Here is a 23,247-nt window from a genome sequence, read left to right on the forward strand (position 1 = left end):
TTTTCTGAATTAATAAATGTAGTAATAAGCATGATAATAATAATGTAACTAATATGTCAGGCGAGGTGAACATCCAGGCCAATCTCTGTTGTCATTGAGGTTATTGACTAGTAGATAAATTTTACTTTTGAGGAAACTGTGGCTTGGAGAATTCAAGGCAATTACAATCCAAGAGGGAGAGATGAGGAGGCCAAGTGTCAGAAGTACAGACAAGGCTTCTGGGGCAAGGCTTGAAGGGCAAGTTTTAGGCACATACTCCAAGATAGGCTGACTATCTTTACTCTTTTGTAAAGTATGATATTTATACTTGCTCAATTATTCTGTACCAAACCCATTACTGATCTGTACATACTTACTTAGTTCATTGAGAAAAGCCCTGCCTGACAAATGATATGTTGAGATAGTAGTTGGTCATGTGGCTCTATAGCAGTGATAACACATGCAAGATGATAGACATGCATGTATCTCCTATGAGCTCCTTGAAGAGGGTAACTCCGACTTGTACTCTGCAGTGCTCATTAGCACAGGGCCTAGCACTTACAGGTGTCCAGTAAATGTTTAATGACAGCATATAGGACATTTTGCTAATAAGGTATTTAAAGTAAAATGCCAGCTATTGAATTCTTGAATAATATGCTTCTTTTATTAATATGATGTGTCCTATAGATTCACCTTAGTAGGATAGTGCTGGCTAATTTTATGTGTCAACTTGGCTGGACCACAGTGTCCTGATAGATAGTAAACATTTTTATTCTGGATGTTTCTTTGAGGATATTTTTGGATATGATTAACATTTAAATTGCTGAATTTTGAACAATGCTCATTGCTCTTTATAATGTGGTGGGCCTCATCCCACAGTTAAGGCCTGAATAGAACACAAGACTGACCTCTTCTGAGCAAGCAGGAATTCTGCAGCGAATGGCCTTCACACTTTAACTGCAACATCGGCTCTTTCCTGGCTCTCCAGTTTGATGATCCACCTTGCAGATTTTGAACTTGCCAGCTTCCATAATTGTGCGAGCCAACTCTTTAAAATAAATCTCTTTATCTATATGTACTCCTTCATTTGTTCTGTTTCTCTGGAGAACCCTTACAAATATCGATACTCACCTAACCTCTAAAATCCCCACATTTATTTAATACCTACTACATTTCAGGTATTTTGGGGAAACAAAGGGGGATAAGCCATATTATCTGCCTTCAAACTTTTTAAAAAATAGATTTTTATTGATTTCAGAGAGGAACAGAGAGGGAGGGAGAGATAGAAACATCAATGATGAGAAAGAATCATTGATCGGCTGCCTACTGCACGCCCCGTAACCTGGGCATGTGTCCTGACCAGCAATCAAACCATGACCTCCTGGTTCATAGGTCGATGCTCAGCCACTGAGCCACGCCAGCAGGGCCAAACATTTTATTTATTCATCATTTATTTAGAAAATATTTCTTGAATGTCTCCTATGTTGCAGGCACTGTTCTAGGTACTTGAGATATAGCAATAGCAAAACAGATCCAAATTATTGCCGTCATGAGAACTGATAGTCTAGTGCAGTGATGGCGAACCTATGACATGTGTGTCAGAGGTGACACACGAACTCATTTTTTGGTTGATTTTTCTTTGTTAAATGGCATTTAAATATATAAAATAAATATCAAAAATATAAGTCTTTGTTTTACTAAGGTTGCAAATATCAAAAAATTTCTATATGTGACACGGCACCAGAGTTAAGTTAGGGTTTTTCAAAATGCTGACACACCGAGCTCAAAAGGTTCACCATCACTGGTCTACTGGGTGAACATAGGTAGTTAATAAAGAAGTATATAAGTAAAATAAAAATGTAAAAACTATATAATATGCTAGATGCTAATCTTATATAATAAAAGGCTAATATGCAAATCGACCAAATGGAGGAACGGCTGGTTGCTATGATGCACACTGACCACAGGGGGCATATGCTCAATGCAGGAGCTGTCCCCTGGTGGTCAGTTGCTCCCACAGGGGGAGTGCTGCTCAGCCAGAAGCCAGGCTTATGGCTGGCAAGTGCAGCGGCAGTGGTGGGAACCTCTCCCACCTTCCGCAGCAGTGCTAAGGATGTCTGACTGCTGGCTTACATCCCCTGAGGGCTCCTGACTGTGAGAGGGCACAGGCTGGGCTGAGTGACCCCTTGAGTGAACAAATTTTGTGCACCGTGGCTCTAGTAGGTAATATGAGCCTATCTGAGGTGGGCAGGGTGCTAACTTAAAAAGAGTAGTCTGAGAAGTCCTCTCTGATAAGTTGCTATTTGAATAGAGAGACCCAAAGGATACATAGAAGTGGATCATGGGCTGCAGGAATAGTGCAAATAGTGCAAATACCCCTCAATAAGAGCCCACTTGGCCTGTTCCAGCAAGAGAAGGAAGGCTGGGATGGCTAAAGTGGAGTGTACCTATTATGAAACAAGGTCAGAGAGATTATGGGTCATGTCATTTAGAGTCTTGTAGGCCGTTGTAAGATTTTTGCTCTTTCTTTTGTCTGAGGTGGGAAGGCATTTGGGGCATTTAAGCAGAGGCATGTTTTAAGGCTCATTCTGGCTGATATGCAGAGAATGGAATATAGGGGCCACAGGCAGAAATAGGAATTCTACTTAGGAGGCTATTTCAGTAACCCCAGTATGAACTGATGTTGGCTTGGACCAAGGTAGCAACAATGGCGGTGGTAAGAAGTGGTTGGGATATGGATATGTTTTGAAGGTAGAGCTGAAAGGCTTTAATGATGGATTAGATGTGGTATGTGGAAGAAAGGGAGTCAAGGATGAATCTAAGGTTTTGGTTGGACCAAATTCAAATGATGGAGTTGTCATTTATTGAGAATTATGAAAAAAGATTGAGACTGGAATTGTGGAGCATCAGAGAATAAACCAGGGAGGTCAGCTGATATTTCAAAAATCCAGGGGTTAATTTCTGATTAAGGAGCTCCAGTTTTTCTTCTTCAAGGAGAATTGCCAACTATGTGGCTAATCCTGAATCTTAAGCCAATGACTTAAGAATCTTAAGCCATTCGTATGTCCTTCCATGTCCCCATGAATATGTTAAAATGGCTGCATCAGTTCAAGTGCCACAATGAGATAGAATTCTGTAAAAGAAAATTATTTTATTTTAAACTAGGGGCCCGGTGCATGAAATTCGTGCACTGGGTGTGTGGGGGGGGGGAGGGGAGTGTCCCTCAGCCCAGCCTGCCCCCTCTCACATACTGGGAGCCCTCAGGCGTTGACCCCCATCACCCTCCAATCGCAGGATCGGCCCCTTGCCCAGGCCTGACGCCTCTGACAGAGGTGTCAGGCCTGGGCAGGGGACCCTCATTTCCCCCCATCATTGGTTCTGCCCCCAGCCCAGGCCTGATGCCTCTGGCCCAGGCGTCAGGCCCGGGCAGTGGGGACCCCCAGACCCCTCCGATTGCTGGCTCTGCCCCTTGCCCAGGCCTGATGCCTCAGCCAGAGGCGTAGACCCCCATCACCCTCTGATCACCTGATCGGCCCCTTGCCCAGGCCTGACGCCTCTGCCAGAGGTGTCAGGCTTGGACAGGGGACTCCCATCGCCCCCCGATCACTGGCTCTGGCCCCCGCCCAGGCCTGAGGCCTCTGGCCCAGGAATCATGCCTGGGCAGGGGACCCCCATCTCCCTCTGATCGCTTGCTCCACCCCACGCCCAAGCCTGACACCTCTGACCCAGGCTTCAGGCCTGGGCAAGGGGACCATCATATCCCCCCAATCCCCGGCTCAGCCCCCCGCCCAGGCCTGATGCCTTGGCCAGAGGAGTTGACCCTCATCACCCTCCGATCACCAATCACCGGATCGGCCCCTTGACCAGGCCTGAGGCCTCCAGCAGAGGTGTCAGGCCTGGGCAGGGGACCCCCAGCTCCCCGCGGTTGCAGGCTCCGCCCCTGCCCAGGCCTAACGCCTCTGGCCTAGGCGTCCGGCTCGGGCATCAGGGACCCGCAGCTGCAGTGGCCCCGCGATCATGGGCTCCGCTTTAGGCCCAGGCAAGGGACCCCTAGCTCCTGGGACTGCCAGCTTCAACCATGCCCAGCTCCCATCGCTGGCTCCACCCCTACTTCCTGCTATCACTGGCCAGGGCGGCAAAGGTGCCTGATTCTCCAATCATGGCTGGGGGGCAGGGCAAAGGCGGCCCCAGGGCCGCCTTTGCCCTGCCCCCCAGCTCTTAGCTCCCCCCTGGGTTTCTGATCACTGTCAGTGGCAGGAGGCTTCTTCCTGCTTTCCCTCTCGCCTCCCTGCATTGTGCCTACATATGCAAATTAACTGCCATCTTGTTGGCAGTTAACTGCCAATCATAGTTGGCAGTTAATTTGCATATAGCCCTGATTAGCCAATGAAAAGGGTATTGTCGTACGCCAATTACCATTTTTCTCTTTTATTAGTGTAGATTGTGTACATTCTCAGAAGGACATAGGAAATCAACAATGACAATAAAATAATCTTATAAATCCAAGGAGACAGAACTCTTGATAAGTTACAGTTTCCAGTTGTCTATGTATACCCTGCCACTGCTCAGGATTCTGCTCCAGAGAACATTTATATCTCTCAAGTCTCAGAAAATATGTTCAATAAGGATTACAGTCAGCATCATAATTAAGGTCCTGGGCTTTTGAGGTGGACTCTGGGATTGTGTTTTTCCAATTCACTGGGTCTGTGACTTTGGGTAAGTTTCTCATCCTCCCTGTATCCAGTTTTCCTCCCTGTGACACAGGGGTGGCAACAGCCCTCTGGGAAGGGACAGAAAACGCTGAGTTTGGTGACTGGTGCATTAGCGCAGAGCCCTGCCTGGAGTGCAGTGGGTTCCAGCGGCTGCTGGCTGCTATGAATACTGCTTAGATCCTTATTTAGTACAGCCATTGAAAACTTGTTCATCATATTAGTCAGGTTCACACCTGTGGTTTTGAGTAAAAGATGATGCCCCCCCCCCCCCCCAACACCGTCCCCCTGCCACCATAAAGGGCACAAACCTGTTCCTAGCCACTGATGTCATTTGAGTGCTGTGGCTTCTGAGAAACTTCATCCAGATGGAAGGAACACATCTTCCCATGCTCCCTTCTGGTATATTTGCTCCTTTCTGTACTTATGAATTAAGCGGCTTTTCTCCCCCATGTGGCTTTGTCTGTTTTATGCTCAGTCATAGCAACCTTATTAGAATCTCTGGTCAATATATTTGCTTGATCCTTCTGTTATCTCAGTGTTCCCTATTTATTTTTCATTAACCTTTATTTGAAAAAGCCACAAGAATAGCTAACATTTACTGAATGTTTGCTACGAAGGAGTCATGAGGTTAAGTCTGTTTAAGCTTTATCTCATTTAATTATCACAATATAGCGGCGAAGCAGGTACTATGAGCTCCTCCGTATTGCGAGTGCAGAAACTAAAGCCCAGCGAGACTAAGCATTTGGCTGCTCTGGAACTTGGTCAAACTTGGAAATTGTGCTTGTAGCGCCTTTCTATACTCCTTCTTAATAGCATATGTGTCATTTGAATTTACTGTCCCTTCTATTCCATCTTTCTGCTTCCTCTTTTTCTTCCTTCTCTTCCTCTTTCCCTTCTTTCTCCTGTTCCTTGTTTCTTGGTGGGAAGCTACAATGCCACAGCCAGACAGGCAGAGCCCACACTGTAATGAGCCTGCACCACATCTCCCCTCCCCTCACTCCCGATATTGCTTGCCCTCCTGAGTCATGCTGTCAAGTCCTCACGCCTTCTCCACCTGCTGCATCACCATAGATGCTCAGCCAACATGCCCAGAATGTGTCTGCTGCCCAAGGAAGTGGATGTGATGGCATCTGGGGAAGGTTGTGAATGAAAGGGTGAAAGGAGCATCATTCCAGATGGAAGCTGAATTTTTGTTTCCAAATTTGGGGGGAGACTGGCTATCACACAGGCCTATGTTTGATCCAACTGCTTTCTAGTTAGCTGGCCTTGCGAGTTTCTTCATCAGAATGTGAGAATGCCAGTGATGCCGGCCTTGAAGACTGAAGAAGTGTCAATGAGACCATTCTCAGAAGAGCTGAGCACAGTGCCTGGCACGTGACCACTTCACCGTGCTACTCTCCCAGGACCCTTAAATGCTTGAGGAACACTGTCTCCAGGCAGCAAACTCCACTTCTCTGTGTGATAATAACTCAGGATATTACCTAAAAGATGCTGAGTCTAAGCACAGTGGTCATTGTCAGCTGTATGAACTTAGTCAACGGTTTTGCCTATTCCTTTATCTATTATCTATAATAATAAAAGTGTAATATGCTAATTAGACCAGACATCCTTCCAAATGAAGCCGGGGCTGCGAGGGAAGCCCAGGTCCCGGGTGCCAGAGGGAAGGTGGTGCCGGCACCTGGGGGAAGGAAGGCCTACTCTTGCATGAATTTCATGCATTAGGCCTCTAGTATCTATAATAAAATACTGCAAATCTTACTTGGATGAGGCATTTTGAGAAAGCCCTTTAACATGCTCAAAATGTAATATTTCTTTTTGGTTTTACCAAGAAATGTGTGCAAAACACTTTCCTGGTCCTCTGGCTTCCATTGTTACCTTGTCTCAGATTCCCATTGTGTGTGTGTGTGTGTGTGCGCGCGCATGTGTGTGTATGTGTGTTTGTGTGTAGAGGTGTGAAGATGAGTGGAGGACCTATAGGTTATTGCCTCTGGGGTAAGGCTCAGGAATAGAGAGAAATTTATGTTTTTTACTTAATTTGATAGTTAAAATTAAGCCAAAATGTTAGTGACTTATCTTTAAAGTATATCAAAATATATTTTCATCAAAATAATAGCATCCAAAATGTAACAAAGTCAGCAGAGTAAAATGTTTGTGTTTCCCATCTACCTCATAAGGTCATATGAGGGTATGAGGATAAACTGAGGCAATCTATGGGACACACTTTTGTAAACTAAGTTGCTATGAAAGTGAAAACTGTTCTTGTTGTAAACTAGAGTGCCTTTGCTTAAAAAATATGTCATTTGAGACCCACTGTTATGCAGTATCCTAGCCCAAGTTGACCAGTGCATTGATTCCATACAGGAGGGTGGCAGATAGGAAGGAAATAACAAGTGTGATGTGGGTAAGGCAAGGACAGCTCCTGAGAGCAGGTGCACACTGGGCCAGGTCTCTCGGGTGGACCTGCAGAGACAGGGAGTGAAGAGCTTTCTGGGCTGGAGCTGAGAGGAGGCCAGGCACCCAATCCTTGCATTCTTCTGCCGCTGACAGGAACACCTCTTGTTTCTTGTGAGAGAATATAAATGAGTTCTAGTAGGTCAGCTACACAGAAAGAGCTCTCACACTATGATTGATCCCAACGCTGTCAGCAAGCAACGGAGATGTTTGAAGCAGATGGCCAGCCAGCCCTCTTCCCTACCTGTCTCTGCCATCATAGACTAGAGCCAACAGAGACCCCTTCCACAAATCATCAGCCCGGCCACTCCCAGGAAGGGAGAGGGGAGTGCTTTCTATTTTCATTATTATTATTTTTCTAGCCACTCACACTGTCATGCTTTGTAAGCATTCCTAAATTTCAGAGAGTGAACCATTAATATCCTATTTGGGCAGTCAGTGCTATGTAACTGCCACACTGGCAAAGGAAGCGGAAAGTGGAAGCTCATGAGCAGGGTATCGTTATCCTGAGTGGCAGGCAGATGCGGGTAGGTGGTTAGGGTTCTATCTAGCAGCCCCCACTGCGGTGCTGGCTGTAATCAGAAAGGCTCCTTTCCACGGGGGCACATCCTCCTGTTCCCTGCCGAGCAGCCTTCTAGTCCCAGAACTATTACTGTCAATTCAGAAAGAGTGGACTCTCAATTGACAACGTTACATGAAGGGTGAGCATCTTATAGAGCCACATCCCTTCCCTGTAGGCAGGTTTTGTTAGAATAACCATCAGGACACTTTTAAAACATACATTTTAAAGAAAATGACACCAAATGTTACCTTTGGGAATTAAAGCAAATGGATCTGGAATGGGGGTCCCCCCAGCTTACGTGGGAGTTGATAAATGTACTCTCGAGGTAAGCATTATCATGTACGTGAATGAGTGTGAAATGATGCGAGTTAAACAGTTGGCCCTAGGATAATTTGTATCCTCTTGGTTCCAATTCCTTTTGGTTCTTCTGATATGTTTCGCCCTCTGATTGAGCCTCACCATTCTTAATATATCTCCCTTCTGCTGTTTGGTTCTGGCAATTTGCACTCGCAATTCAAACAGCTGCCATCGCTGTTAACAATGCATTGCGTAAAGCATGATTTTGATGTACTTTTGCTGAAAGACCTCTTCAATAGGAGCAAAGGCAGGCAGGATCACAGAGGGCAAAGAGGGAAGACACTGCTACTCAGCCATGTGAAGCTGTGGGCTCATGAACTGGGAATCATGAAGACACGTACTGGATGATGACATCGTCTGTCTCCCTACTCTCCCCAGAAGGTCTGGCTCCTGGGGTTTGTGGGTTGAGGCTGACCAACTTCTGTGAAAGAGATAAGGCTGCTGTCCAGGGGATGGCCTTGGGGCTGGGGCCAGCTCCCATTGTTAAGAGGGTCTGCTCTTTTTGACCATCTCTTCTCTGGGGCAGTAAAAGCAGACTCATACTCAGTGACTAGTTGGGATGTAACCTAGACATGGGTGTGTATAGAGCCCCTGCATTGCATCAGTCATTGGTGGCCTTGTGTACTAAGAAAACAAAACAAAACAATACTCTGTCTGGTAAATAGGATGTACATTCCTAGAATGAGGACCGTGGAATTAAGTGAAACAAACATACACATGCATGTGCCCATACTCACACATCTTGCCTCTAAGAACAAAATGATATTTTCAAACTTTATCTGGCACAGGATGAAAAATTTAATATGATTTAATTTTTCTCTCTATATATTTTCTACTCAATATTTATCTTCCCCATCAAATTTTCTTGAGTTCGTTAGAGAGTTTGGGGTTTTAGATTAAGTTTATTAATAAATTTGTTTCTTTTGGTTTTTTTAAAAAAATATTTTTATTGATCTCAGGGAGGAAGGGAGAGGGAGAGATAGATAGAAACACCAGTAATGAGAGAAAATCATTGACTGGCTGCCGCTTGCACTGGGGATCAAGCCTGCAACCTGGGCATGTGCCCTGACTGGGAATTGAACCGTGACCTCCTGGTTCATAGGTCGATGCTGAACCGCTCAGCCACTGAAATCAGGCACAAGTTTATTTCTTTGTAATGATAATATCCAAGTATATGACCGACACTGGTGTAAGCCTTTCACATTTAATCCTTACAACAAGATTTATTTCTGATCATTACCACAGGTTTTATGACCATACTAACAATAATTATTTGGACAACTTGATTTGCTCATTTTATTGTTATTTTATGCCACTACTTCCTCAGTTTTGATTTTCTGGTTTTAATTCATTGTTGGTGACATGAAGATTGTCTATTTTCAGGAAGGATGATAAACACAGTGATCATACTTGGAACAGCTGAGTTTCTGTTGTCCTTGTAGATGAGCGAGAACTTGTCGGGACCAGAATTCTGAGTCCACAATCATTACTCTCAAAAATCAGGTAGAATTAATTCAGTGACTTAGGATTTTAGAGAAGATGTCATCATCCAATCTGATTTTTGTTCCTTTAAAGCATAGAGCTTTATCTTATAGAGCACTTACAATTTTTTTTCTTTAGCTTTAAAACAATAACAACAAAAAGGGATAGTCAAAGTGTGGCCATCATTTAATTATGTTGGCCTTTCACTCTGGGATCCTTTTTGATTTTCTGACTCCAGTTGGCACTGAGGAGATAGATAGTTGGGGTTTTCCCATATGACTATAAAGGGGGAAGAGAAGTAATGAAGATGAGGACTCTGTAAGGGAGCAATTATAATGACGAGCTATGGAATCTAAGCAGAAAGTAAAGCCAGCAGGGGAATATGGATAAAGCAGTACTGGAGCAGCACAGAAGGTCTTGATGAGGGTAAATACTTGCTTCACTGGGGGCTCTAAAATAAGTGAACCGGAAGAGAGGAAGGATTTATGAGAGTGGAAAACCTGAAGTTGAGATTTTTGTGATGGTTCTGTTTCATCTAGGGAATGCTTGTGGGATTAGTTGGGAGGCAATGAAAGTGATCTAATGTGGACGCCAAGGGGCTCATTAGCTAGGCCAGGTTTGGGGTAGGTTATCTACACGGAAGTTGAATTTGCCAGAGGATGCCAGAGGTAAAAAGATAGACTGGCTCTAGAAGTCTAGAGTGAGCTCGGGGTGTGTCTAGGAGGCCAGTGGATATGAAATTGAGCGGGTTGGATGCTAGCAGGGTGTGGTCTCTAAGCAGGGCAGGGGAGGAACTATTTGGAAACACAGTGCAGAGGATTCTGACTCCCATTTCACTGGGAGAAGTGAATTGAAAAGGCAATAGCAGCAGCTCAGTAAGGCTTTAGGTGGGGCAGTGGCTTCAGGAGACAGCCAGGTTAAAGAAGAAGGAGAAGATATCATGCTAAGTGAAATAAGTACAAGGGAAAGGGACAAAAACCATAAGATTTCACTTATATGTTGAATATAAAATGGATAAAGTAACAAATGAACTAACAAGACAAAACTAAAACTAAGTCATAGATACAGACATCAGAATGGTGGTTATCAGGAGGGATGGGGATCAGAGGAGGGCAAAGTGGGTAAAGGGGGTTAAATATTTGATACAGAAGAAAACTAGACTTTTGGTGGTGAGCATGCAATAGAGTATACAGATATCAAATTATAATGTTGTATACCTAAAATTTATATAATGTTATTAACCAATGTTACCTCAATTTAAAAAATAATAAAAATAAAGAAGGGGAAGGAGAAGTAGGGAGAAATGGGGGATTTTATGGCCACAGGTCATGTGTTCCAGAGTATAGTTTAAAGGCAGCGTGGGTAAGAGTGGAGGAGCCCAGATTCATTGGAGGGTGATGAATTGGTGGGTTCTGAATGATCCAGAAGGTGAGATTTTGAGTAGTCACTCAGGTAAACAGGTATTGAGAGGAGGCAGGGCTGGTTTCAGAGGCATATGACTTATGTAGTCACGTAGGGTTCCATGCTTAAAAGGGTTCTATGCTTGATTTAAATTTTGAATAAGGAGTCCTGCATTTTTATTTTGCTCTGGACCCCATGGATATGTAGCTGGTTCTGGGATGGGGTTTAGATGTGACATTTCCCATACTATATTTGGTTCTATGGGGTGCTGGGCTGACTGTTCATGGCTTACCAGGTCATTTCCTCTTTCTCAGCAGTGCTGTTGTAAAATACTTGTGTCAGTAGACTTTCCCAAGGCCCAGCCTCACTTCCTTCCCACACATCTCCCAGTTGTGACATTGGAGGCATTCTGCCTGGGTCTCTTATTCTAACTTTGTGGGTAGTTGGTGGGAAGAAAAGGGGCCATATCAACCTTTCTTCAATCCAGATCACTCATTCTATAGGATGTCTTATAGAAACTTATAAAACTTTCTAACATGAGAATATATATCTCTATTTCTCTGTTTCTACCACTGATATATTTTCCTCTAATTTTTTGGACTTTGACCATTTAATGAGAACAAAAAAGAATAAATATTGTTATGTGTGTTCAAATTGCCAGTATAAGAGAAGACTTTACTCTATTCCCATAATATGTTATTCTCTAACTCTTTTTAAAGGACCAGAACATATATACTTATCTTCTAAGTCCTTTGCTCTGAAAGACGCTTGTATCATAAAATATAACTGATGCCTATATAATTTAGCTTCGGTACTCATTGTTGCTCAACTATTAATGCAAGAAAAGAGAACTGTTCACTACGTGAAAATCAGTTCAGCTTTGACCTAGCAGCAACTGATATAATATCAATGGGTTATTATCTTTTGAAAAAAAATTTCTTTCTTTCTTTCTTTCTTTCTTTCTTTCTTTCTTTCTTTCTTTCTTTCTTTCTTTCTTTCTCTCTCTCTCTCTCTCTCTCTCTCTCTCTCTCTCTCTCTCTCTCTCCCTCCCTCCCTCCCTCCCTTCTTTCCTTCCTTCCTTCCTTCCTTCCTTCCTTCCTTCCTTCCTTCCTTCCTTCCTTCCTTCCTTCCTTCCTTCCTTTCCTTTTTTCTTTTTCTGTGTAGTCTGCTGCCTCTATTGACCACACGTACTTCCAAATACCAACATCATCTATTCACTGCTGTATTCCACATTAAGTGTGTAAGGCAACACATTTCAGCAGAGATAAGTTTCTATTCAATTCAAAATGAAATCTGCATAAGCAAGACCTACAAGAAAAATGACTTTATTTATTTTGTTTATCCTTACATTTTATCTCACTTACAAGGGATGAAACTCAAATTCTTTTTGCTTTGTGACATGCAGCGTGGCCTGCACAGACCATGACAGTTATATATGTGAGAAGGAGGATGTATGGGGGCTTTTGAATGTCATGGGCTCAGCCAAATACCAGGGCTCTCTGTTTATTTTAGCAGAGTATGGATGTCTAATAAAGATGCTAACAAAACATTAAACAAATGAGCCTACCATTGGAAAGAAGTGGAGGTCATTGGGATTTATTGTACACCTATTGTGAGTTAGTTGTCAGTTCCCTACTTTTATTTGTCATTTCAGCAGATAAAATGACAACCCCATGTGGTTTATTTTCCATTTCTCATATAAGGAAACAAAGACAGAAAGATAAAGGATGTTGTTTCTGTGTTATAAGTCATTGACAAAGCCAAACATGCCTAAAAATAAAGCATGCATTTTTTTCCAATTCTCTTGCATTATATTCTGGATTCTGATATGTGGGGTGGGCATAAAGATCTAGTTCCACATGAAAATGGATGTTGAAGGACGATGTAAGTAGAACCCTGTTATTTGGGGTGAGACCCATGCTTGGACTGGTATCCATTTAGACACTAGATGGGGGAAGACTTGGCATTTTGAAGGACTCGATTGACTATGATACATCCTGCTCTGCTGGACTCCCTTGACATCTCTCTTCAGTCTAACTCCTATGTATGTTCTGATAGTCCCAGCCTTCACTCATGAGAAGTGATGTGTGTGTGTGTTGTGTGTGTTGGGCAGCATGAAAATGACAGGTATTAAGATAGTTAGCATTTGACATATTAACTAACACTTCATCCACAGGCATTAAAATTGTCATTCTCCAGCAAGAGAACAAATCCCAAATTCTATCTTAATACCTTTTTAGTTTTTTCTTTTTGTATAAATGAGTTGGAATATTTAAGAAAAATATAATGTGTGCTTTGACTTTCTTAAAAGCCAGCAGATTACGTTTAAGGCTTTGCCCCCTTCAATCAAGATCTACTGGATCTGAAGTTTGGAACTACATCTATATTGCTATGATTATCTTTCAGGCAGCATCCCTTTGACCCACAGGCACAATAGGAAGGCATCTTGGCATGTTGGGATAGTAATATCATGCCAGTGACTTTCTATATCTGGAGTTGGTTGAAAGTCTTGGATTTGTGAGGCAAGTGTAATTTTCTAATAAAATATCTGGCTTCCATGCACATGGGGCAGTTGCTCAATGTGTTGGAAGTTCCACTTACTGTCCAATGAGAGGTTATATGTCAATATCCATTTCTCTTAGAAGCTTAGACTTCCATTTACCTTAGAATATGGTACATCTACTCACATAAAGGATATAAATATATAACTCATGCTTCCAATATATCTGTATAATCTGTCTTTCTTTTTTACTTTTCAATTACAATTGGCATTCAATATTATTTTATATTAGTTCCAGGTATACAGCATAGTGGTTAATTATATAATTTGCAAAATGATCTCCCTGAAAATTCTAATACCCTCTTGGAACCAAACATAGTTATTATAATATTATTGACTGTATTATCTATGCTGTAGTTTACATCTTTGTGAATATTTTGTAACTACCAATTTGTATTTTTTAATCCCTTCATCTTTTTCACCCAGTCCCCAAGTCCCCTTCCCATCTGGCAACCCTTAGTTTATTTTATGAATCCATGAGTCTGTTTCTATCTTGTTGTTCATTTATTTTGTTCTTTAGGTTGTACATATAAGTGAGATCATACAGGTTTTGCCTTTTTCTGCCTGACTTATTTCACTTAGCGTGATACCCTCTAGGTCCATCCATCTTGTCACAATGGCAAAATTCCTTTTGTATGGCTAAGTACTATTCCATTATATATATATGAACCACATCTTTATCCACTAAGCCATTGATGGGCACTTGGGTTGCTTCCATATATTCTTGGCTATTGTAAACAACACTGCATGAACATAGGGGTGCAATATCTTTTTGAATTAGTGTTTTGGATTTCTTTAGATATATACCCAGAACTACCTTATGACCAGCAATTTCAGCTCTAGTCTGTCTTTCTTTTTTCTTTTTAATATATTTTATTGATTTTTTACAGAGAGGAAGGGAGAGAGATAGAGAGTTAGAAACATCGATGAGAGAGAAACATCAATCAGCTGCCTCCTGCACATCTCCCACTGAGGATGTGCCCACAACCCAGGTACATGCCCTTGACCGGAATTGAACCTGGGACCCTTCAGTCCGCAGGCCAACGCTCCATCCACTGAGCCAAACTGGTTTCGGCCTAGTCCGTCTTTCTAAGTCACACATTAAAGAACTACTTTCCTTCCTCCCTTCCCTAAATATAAGTCTGTAAAGAATATATTCTTGGAACTGGAGATTCAAAGGCTACAAAGACCAAGGTGACTTTAGATAACAGTCATGTAAAATACTGATTAGAACACAATAAAAATCACTACAGGTGAAGGGTGTCAGAGAGAGTCTTATAAAAGATGTTATTGCTTAGCAAATCTAAAGGATGGGTATATATTTTCCAGGTTTAGAAGGCAAGAGAGAGGACACTTCTGGCCGAAAAAAAAGGGGTAAAATATTATGACTTGGTTGGGAAAGAGTTGTGGGGTAAGGATAGTATAAGGATGTGGAGGATAACAGCAAGAAGTGGATATGGCAAAAATTAGTGAAGGCTATTAAAGGCCAGACACCTTAAATCTAATGTTAAAGAGTCTGAACTTTATTCTTTAGGTGATGGGAACCATTGAAACTTTTTGCTAGTCTAATCACCTGAGTTAGGTGATGAGAATAAAGAGAAGTCATATATTCAGGTGGTATCTTAGAGACTGACTGAATGGGACTTGTTTACTGAATAAGGAGGGGCTGGGGATGTGGGAGAGAGAAAATGCTAGAAATGACCCTAGTTTCTGGTTTGGACAACTGAGTGGATGGTGGTGACCTGTACTAAGACAAAGAGCACAGGAAGAGAAGTAGACCTGCTGAGGGGATGAGAGAGGAAAAGGGCATGTTATGTTGGAGGCACTGTCTTTTCTAGCACTTGTTAACAATGGATGAAGAACCAATTTACCCCAGGGTGATACCAGTGGTCTTCTCCCTCTTTCACACTGACCTTCATGGCTCCTCAGAACACTGCCCCATGGAAAGCTGAGTCTTCCCTATCCTGACAGATGCAAGCAGAACTAATCAGCAGCATCAGAGATTCGTGCAAGTGGGTGTTTGTAGCTCAGGCTGAATGACCAAGCAAGCCAGAGCTTTCTCTAATGCAATTTGACAGTGATATCTGGCCAAAGCTTCCTGTTAATAAATTTCAGCATCGTCCCCAAGTCATAATCGCTCAGTATTCAAGAAAGCTACCTACACCAGCTTAAAAATCCCAGCCAAATGCCCAGAGCCATATGTGGACTCTCCCCTGATGACAATTAGCATTTCTCAGTGCCTGGCATTGCCACTGGTGATTAGAACACTGACAGCATATGGGCCAAAATATCCTCTGGGGGGTCACTTGGCACCTGTCTGGGTGAATAGTAGTGTTGAGAAAAGCAAACAGACATGGGCTGGCTGGCCAAACAGCAAGCAGATAGAATAGAAACTCTAAAACTTTGTTGAACCAGAATATGGCATGAAGGAGAAACACATTTTCTGTTAAATATACATTCCTGTTTTATGTAAGTCATATCAATGGAAAATACTCTCATTGATCACCTCTTCTAAGAATGCTTACAATGAACGCAGAATGGAAGTCTCAGGGTTGGTGAAATGGCCTGATGGTGTCTTCAACCATTTGTTGAGGGTCAGGGAATACAAATAGAAAGTACTAGAAAGTAGTTATTCTGTTCCCCTCATCAGGAATCATTAAACAAGCTTCTAGATGGTCATCCTTTGCTTGGTAGGTCCTGTGTCTCCCCTCTACAAAATCAGAGGAAGACACTGAAAGGAAGAGGCATGAATGATGGACCAGGCAAGACCAGCCACACAGTGCCCCAGCATCTTCCCATCATCCCTGGCATCCCTTTCTCTTCTCTTCACTCATTGCTCTAAGTGTGCAAGGCGGCTTGGCATGTCCAGCCTAGGGCCAGCATGGCCCGTCAAACTTTATCTGTATTCTCTGTATGAGGAGAAAATCACTAAGCACAAATCCACCTGAATGCAAGGGCAATTAATATGGAGCACACACAACTAAATAAGCTATTTAAATGTACACCTAAAAATTCCCAGAATTGCCTATTTGGAGGGGGGCCAGCAACAGAGCCCCATCAAACATTCCAGAACGGGACGCCAAGCAGATAGCTAAGTGGGAAACCACAGAGGGGCTGTTAGAAGATGTCTATGAAATACCTTTATGAAGAGTTTGAAGGCTTTGTGGTGGAGGTCTCCTTGGCTGAACTGGGCAGACAGACAGAATGCTGGGACTTAAGGTGAGCATTCATTTCTCTCCAATTATCCAGATGGAGTTAAATTTGCCAGAGCGGTGCAGCACTTGATAAGTTGAATAGGAGTATTAGTGGAGTCTGGATTCTTAGCTTTTTAATTATCTGAGGAGTTTCTGACAGGGCAAATCGCCCCTCATCCTGACTGTCAAAGGAAGGTTAAACTAAGCAGGCTCAGAAATGTAACAACCCATCCCAAAGACCTTTAGAGTAATGTTACTACCATACTGGATGGTTCAAAGGTATGTAGGGATATTCAACTTTGAATAAAAATTGGAAGGAGAGCAGGAAATTGGGTTCGCTAGACTAGCTGAGACCATGATTACAATTGTTGAATTGGAAGTTTTCCAGGATACACAGTGATGAATGAACAATTTTATCATTTTTTTTCCAGGAAATTCTGTCACATTTTAGAAAGATGCAATTCTTTAGATCATGGCTTTTCATGTTATTTGAAGTCAAAGTATCTTTGGGTTTAATAATATAATATCTATATATAAAAAGAGAAATTCTTCAAGAAACTTAAAAAAACCTAAAACCCAGCTAATGTTTGTCTCCAAGAATACTTTGTAGACATTTTATAGAAAGGCAAAATGCATTGAAATAGGAGTCAAAGGCTTTATCACTAACAAAACCTCAGGCGAACCACTTAACCTTTCCACCTTTCATTTCTTCATCTGTGTAATGAAAGTGTTGGCTGGAGTGACCTTTAAGGGCTGTATGTCACCTCCCACCCATTCCTTTCCATCTGTAACTACTGAAGACTTATGTTCTTGCTACTCAGGTGCCCAAGGTGTGTCCTGGGACCAGCAGCATCTTCATCACTCCCAGGTGCTTATGAGAATTGCCTCCACCCAGACCTACTGAAACAGACTCAGCACAGTAATAAGACCGCCAGGTGATTTATACACACAGAATGTTGGAGAGACACCCATCTGAAACCTGCAGACTCCTTTCTGTTGCACTCCAGTTTCCTTAATTGCTGGCTGGGCAGATCCATTTCCTCTGTACCTCCACTTTCCTTCTCCCTCCTCCAAATACCTTTCAGGGTCCTGCTTCAAACAGACTGAGTTTCTGAAAGTAGAATCCACTGACTGGCTCTTGTCTGCCAATCTGCTCAAGTCAACAGTATATATTTCAAGTCTGGGGCAACATAGCGGTTGTTGTCTCCATACAGCCTTTCGGTATTGTTACAGATAACTCTCTGATTGGCCTCTATGCTTATGATATTGATTAATTTGGTGCCCAGAGTAGATAAAATGCACAGGGATTCTATCTAAGTTTCACCTTACCAGTTTTACAGTTGTCAGGAAATGTTGCCCATGACAAATGCATCTGAAAGTACATATTTACACTCTTTCACTGTAAACCTTCTGTGGCCCGAATACATCAGACACAATATCTTCATCAAGAGTTAACTAAATAACACATATTTTCCATGTGTGAGTTTTCCCATGAGTTTAAGATAAATTACTGTGTGAATTCCAGCTCTGAGAATTGATTCCAGTGTTCTAGTTTCAAGGACAGACAGCACCAGACAATTATGCTATGATTATATGGTGGTTGATGTTCAGTTTTCAAGGTCAGGATTAATAGAATAAACATTGTGCAAACACGACATTGGCATTTTTAACCATTTTTTTCTACGGAAAGAGGAAGTAATTTTCTCCTGAGCTTGCTGAGCCAGCTCTCTTTGTGTACACAAAGCCCCCTCCTGTTATCAGTCATTGCTGGGAATGGAAAGGTGGCTGCTGGACCAGAGCAGACTTGGCTGCTGCTGTCAGAAGTAGAACAGCTATTAGCTTGGGGACAGCACTCTTTTGCTTTTTGAGTTCAGAAAAGAAAGACTTTGTATAGGATAGAAAAAAAGAGGAAGGGACTCGGGACCAAGGGGGGCAGGGTCTATAAGGAAACATTTTTTTTTTCTGATGAGAAACTTTGCCATATTCACTTAAAGGACAGCTCTAGGATTAGGGAGGCTTCTCATTTACCTTATATCAGGGGTTGGCAAACTATGCTCAGGGGCCAAATCCTAGAAGTTGCCTGTTTGTTTTTAAAAAATATTTAATTAATGTTATTTTATTTTTTGTTAATCCTCAATAGAGGATATTTTTCTATTTATTTTTAGAGAGTGGACGGGAAGAAGAGAGGAGAGAGAGAGAGAGAGAGAGAGAGAGAGAGAGAATGTTGATGGATTTCAGTTAAAACCTCATCCTACTAAAATGTAAATTTAGATTCCTGAACAATATCAAGATTTAAGACCTCTTGAGCCTAAATTCTCAGGTGATTCTGAATAGTTGTAATTTTAATGTGGCTGTGGAAGAATGTGAGTACTGTGTTTATCTACTCTGCCATCTTGACTGGAAACCTTTATGATTTTGTTAATTACTAGGTAAAAGTAAATTAGAGATTTTACATGTAAGATTAAATAACCTGCTAACAGCGATAATTTTACTTCTTCCTTTCCCATTTGAATTAATTTTTCTTGCTTAATTTAACTGGCTATGTTGAATAGAAGTGGCAAGAGTGGGCATCTTTTCCTTATTCCTGATCTTAGAGGAAAAGCTTTCAATTTTTCACCATCAAGTATTGATATTAGTTGTGAGCTTGTCATATATGGCTGTTTTTATGTTGAGGTATATTCCTTCTATACCTATTTGCCTAGTGGCATTTTTTTATAATCATGATAGGGTGTTGAATTTTGTTAAGTGATTTTTATTATCAGGAAGAAGAGAAAACAAGTTTTGACTATCCATCTTAGTGTTTAACCAATAAGGAACATTCTAAAGAAGATGGTGAGGAGTCAGTTGATAAATTAGTTACTCTTCTCTCTGAAGGATTTTCCATGATTCAGTGAGTCTATAGACTCTCCAGAGATGGTCCAAATGATGAGCAATCAGCTGGGTTTTCTTATGTTTCACACCTAGTGACATGATATAAGTTTTTATTACATCATCTCTTTTATCTTTATATAGGTATGAAATCTCATAGAGAAAACAAGAGTAAAGATAATTTTAGCGAGAAACCAAGAAGGCAGCATAGGTAAACACCGGAGATTGCTGCCTCGCACAACTACTTCAAAAATACAACTAAAAGATGGAAGGGACATCATCAAGAACCACAGGAAGGCTGGCTGAGTGGAAATTCTACAACTAGAAGGAAAGAGAAAAGCATACTGAGACTCAGAGGAGGTGTGGTGTAAAAGAAAAATACAGAGGTACAGAGGCGCATGCGGAGAGGGTTGTCGGCTGAGGACATGGTTGTCTTTTTCAATCAGGAGGGAGTCTCAAGCTCTGAGCTCCAGTTCTGGGCGAGTCTCTGGGGACCCAGACTCATACGGGAGAAACTGGACTGTCTGGCATCAGTTGGAACTCGAGGGTAGCTTTCTCTCAGGGGTGCTTGCAGCGATTGCCGGAACACTGAGAAGCAGGGCCTCTGAGGGCAGGACTGAGAGCAGCCATAACTGCTTGTTCTGCCCTGTTGATCCCCTGGGGCCTCGCCCCACCCAAGACACAGAGGTTTTGCATATGAAAGGCCTGGCCCTTTGCAATCTGATAATTACCTAACAAACTGCAGCTGGCCCAAGGCCCCAGGGCAACTTGCATTGCGTCACAGCTGGCTCCTGCTGGATAGCCTTAGGCACAGGCTAGATTAGCACCTCCTTAGAGATCCAGGAGCCAGTGTGCCCAGGGGTCAGAGTGGGACCATCCAGACTGCAGCTCCTCGAATTCATAAAGGACACACTCAGGGGGCAGACTCAGTGAGCACCAAAGCCCCATTGAAGCAAGTCTTGCCCTGGAGGGGTGTCTCTAGCACAGAAGTTCTCCCATTGCAGACACAGCTGATTCTCACGGCCAATTGGCCTGGAGGTCAATCCCTCCCAGTGTTACCTACAACAATCAAGGCTTAACTACAACAAGGCTGTGCACAAAGCCCACAAGGGGGTGCACCAAGAGTGTCTACCTCAGGTAATTGAGGAGGCTGAGCCACTGGGCCCTATAGGACACCCAGTACAGAAAGCCACTCTATCAACACAGTGAAGCATAAAAAAATGCGGAGACAAAGAAACAGGACACAAATGACAGAAATGGAGGAAAGCAAACCACTGGATATAGAGTTCAAAACCACACTTTTAAGGTTTTTCAAGAATTTTCTAGAAATCACCGATAAACTTAATGAGACCCTTGAGGTTGTGATAAAGGACCAACTAGAAATTAAGCATACACTGACTGAAATAAAGAATATTATACAGACTCCCAACAGCAGACAAGAGGATCGCAAAAATCAAGTCAAAGATTTGAAATACGAAGAAGCAAAAAACACCCAACTGGAAAAGCAAAATGAAAAAAGAATCCAAAAATATGAAGATAGTGTAAGGAGCCTCTGGGACAGCTTCAAGCATACCAACATCAGAATTATAGGGGTGCCAGAAGATGAGAGAGAGCAAGATATTGAAAACCTATTTGAAGAAATAATGACAGAAAACTTCCCCTACCTGGTGAAAGAAATAGACTTACAGGTCCAGGAAGCTCAGGGAACCCCAAACAAAAGGAATCCAAAGAAGACCACACCAAGACACATCATAATTAAAATGCCAAGAGCAAAAGATAAAGAGAGAATCTTAAAAGCAGCAAGAGAAAGACAGTCAGTTACCTACAAGGGAGTACCCATATGACTGTCAGCTGATTTCTCAACCGAAACTTTGCAGGGCAGAAGGGAGTGGCAAGAAATATTCAAAGTGATGAATGACAAGAACCTACAACCAAGATTACTTTATCCAGCAAAGCTATCATTCAGAATTGAAGGTCAGATAAAGAGCTTCACAGATAAGAAAAAGCTAAAGGAGTTTATCACCACTAAACCAGTATTATATGAAATGCTGAAAGGTATCCTTTAAGAAGAGGAAGAAGAAGAAAATGGTAAAGATACAAACTATGAACAACAAATACACATCTATCAACAAGTAAATCTAAAAATCAAGTGAATAAATAATCTTATGAACAGAATAAACTGGTGATTACAATAGAATCAGGGGCATAGAAAGGGAGTAGACTGACAATTCTCAGGGGAGAAAGGGGTGTGGGGGGTGTGGGAAGAGACTGGACAAAAATTGTGCACCTATGGATGAGGACAGTGGGGGGGGGTGAGGGCGGAGGGTGGGGTGGGAACTGGGTAGAGGGGAGCTATGGGGGGAAAAAGAGGAAGAACTGTAATAATCTGAACAATAAAGATTTAATTTTAAAAAAAGATAATTTTAGCTTTAGTTAGTAAGGCAGGACAACATTTTACATAATAATGAGGAAGTTCATGGTAAAAAATGAGGGAAAGTAGAACCAAGGAGCCTCCCAAAGGCAGAGCCAGGCTTGCTTCTGGGACTCTCTCTCTCTCTCTCTCTCTCTCTCTCTCTCTCTCTCTCTCTCTCTTTCTCTCTCTCTCTCTTTCATTGCAGTAACATAAATTATATAAATTTTGGGTGTACAACATTATAATTTGATATCTGTATACTCTGTTGTGTGCTCACGACCGAAATTCTAGTTTCCTTCTGTTACCATAAATTTGACTCCCTTTACCCATTTTGTCCTCCCCCACCCTCTTTCCCCTTTGGTAACGACCATTCTAATGTTTGTATCTATGACTTCATTTTTGTTTTGTTTTGTTAATTCATTTATTACTTTTTGGTTTTATATTCCACATATGAGTGAAATTTTGTGGTTTTTGTCCTTTTGCATCTGATTTATGGGTCTTATTCTAAGCCTTGAAGTCTCTCAGTTATAGCATAAGCTTGGATTCCATGCATGGTGTGCACCACAACACAGTACCTGCTAAAGCAAATTTTTCCTAGGAAGGGCCAGATGGTAAATATTTTTAGCTTTGTAGGTCATGAGGTCTCTGTTGCAACTGTTTAACTCTGCCATTTAACACTGTCAAAGGAACCACAGACCATACATAGATGAATGGGCATAGCTGTGTTCAGAACCAAGGACATGATATGTGGGGCCCAGTGCAAAATTAAAATGCAGGGCTCCTTCTTAAAAATTATTAAAAATTTAAAAGCATCAATGGCAGCATATTAAACCGAAGGTGGGGTCCTTCTAAGTGTGAGGCCCTCTGTGACTTCACGGGCTGTGTCTTCAGGAAGTCAGCCTTGGATGTGATCCAACAAAACTTTATTTACTAAACTAGATTAAGGACTGGATTTGGCCCATGAGACAATTTGCCGACCCCAAGTATAAAGAATCAAATAATAACATTTGTCTTTGATCAACTAAGGGTTCTGAGTAGGTACATACTGTTGACCTGCCTACTCACCCATTCCTCAATATTTCCACATTTATGTACTGTGGCTGAAAGTCCATATGCTGGTTTTTGACCTAGAATTGTCTCTTGGGTAGGGGTGGCCCTAAAAGCAATGGGTTCTGCCCTAAGCACACCCCATGCTGTTCCTTCCTGGTTACCACTGGGGAAAAAAGGTTTTTTTTGTTTCTGTTCTTTTTAACTTCAGATAACTTTGT

Source organism: Myotis daubentonii, chromosome 13, assembly GCF_963259705.1.
Source record: "Myotis daubentonii chromosome 13, mMyoDau2.1, whole genome shotgun sequence".
Lineage (NCBI taxonomy): Eukaryota > Metazoa > Chordata > Mammalia > Chiroptera > Vespertilionidae > Myotis > Myotis daubentonii.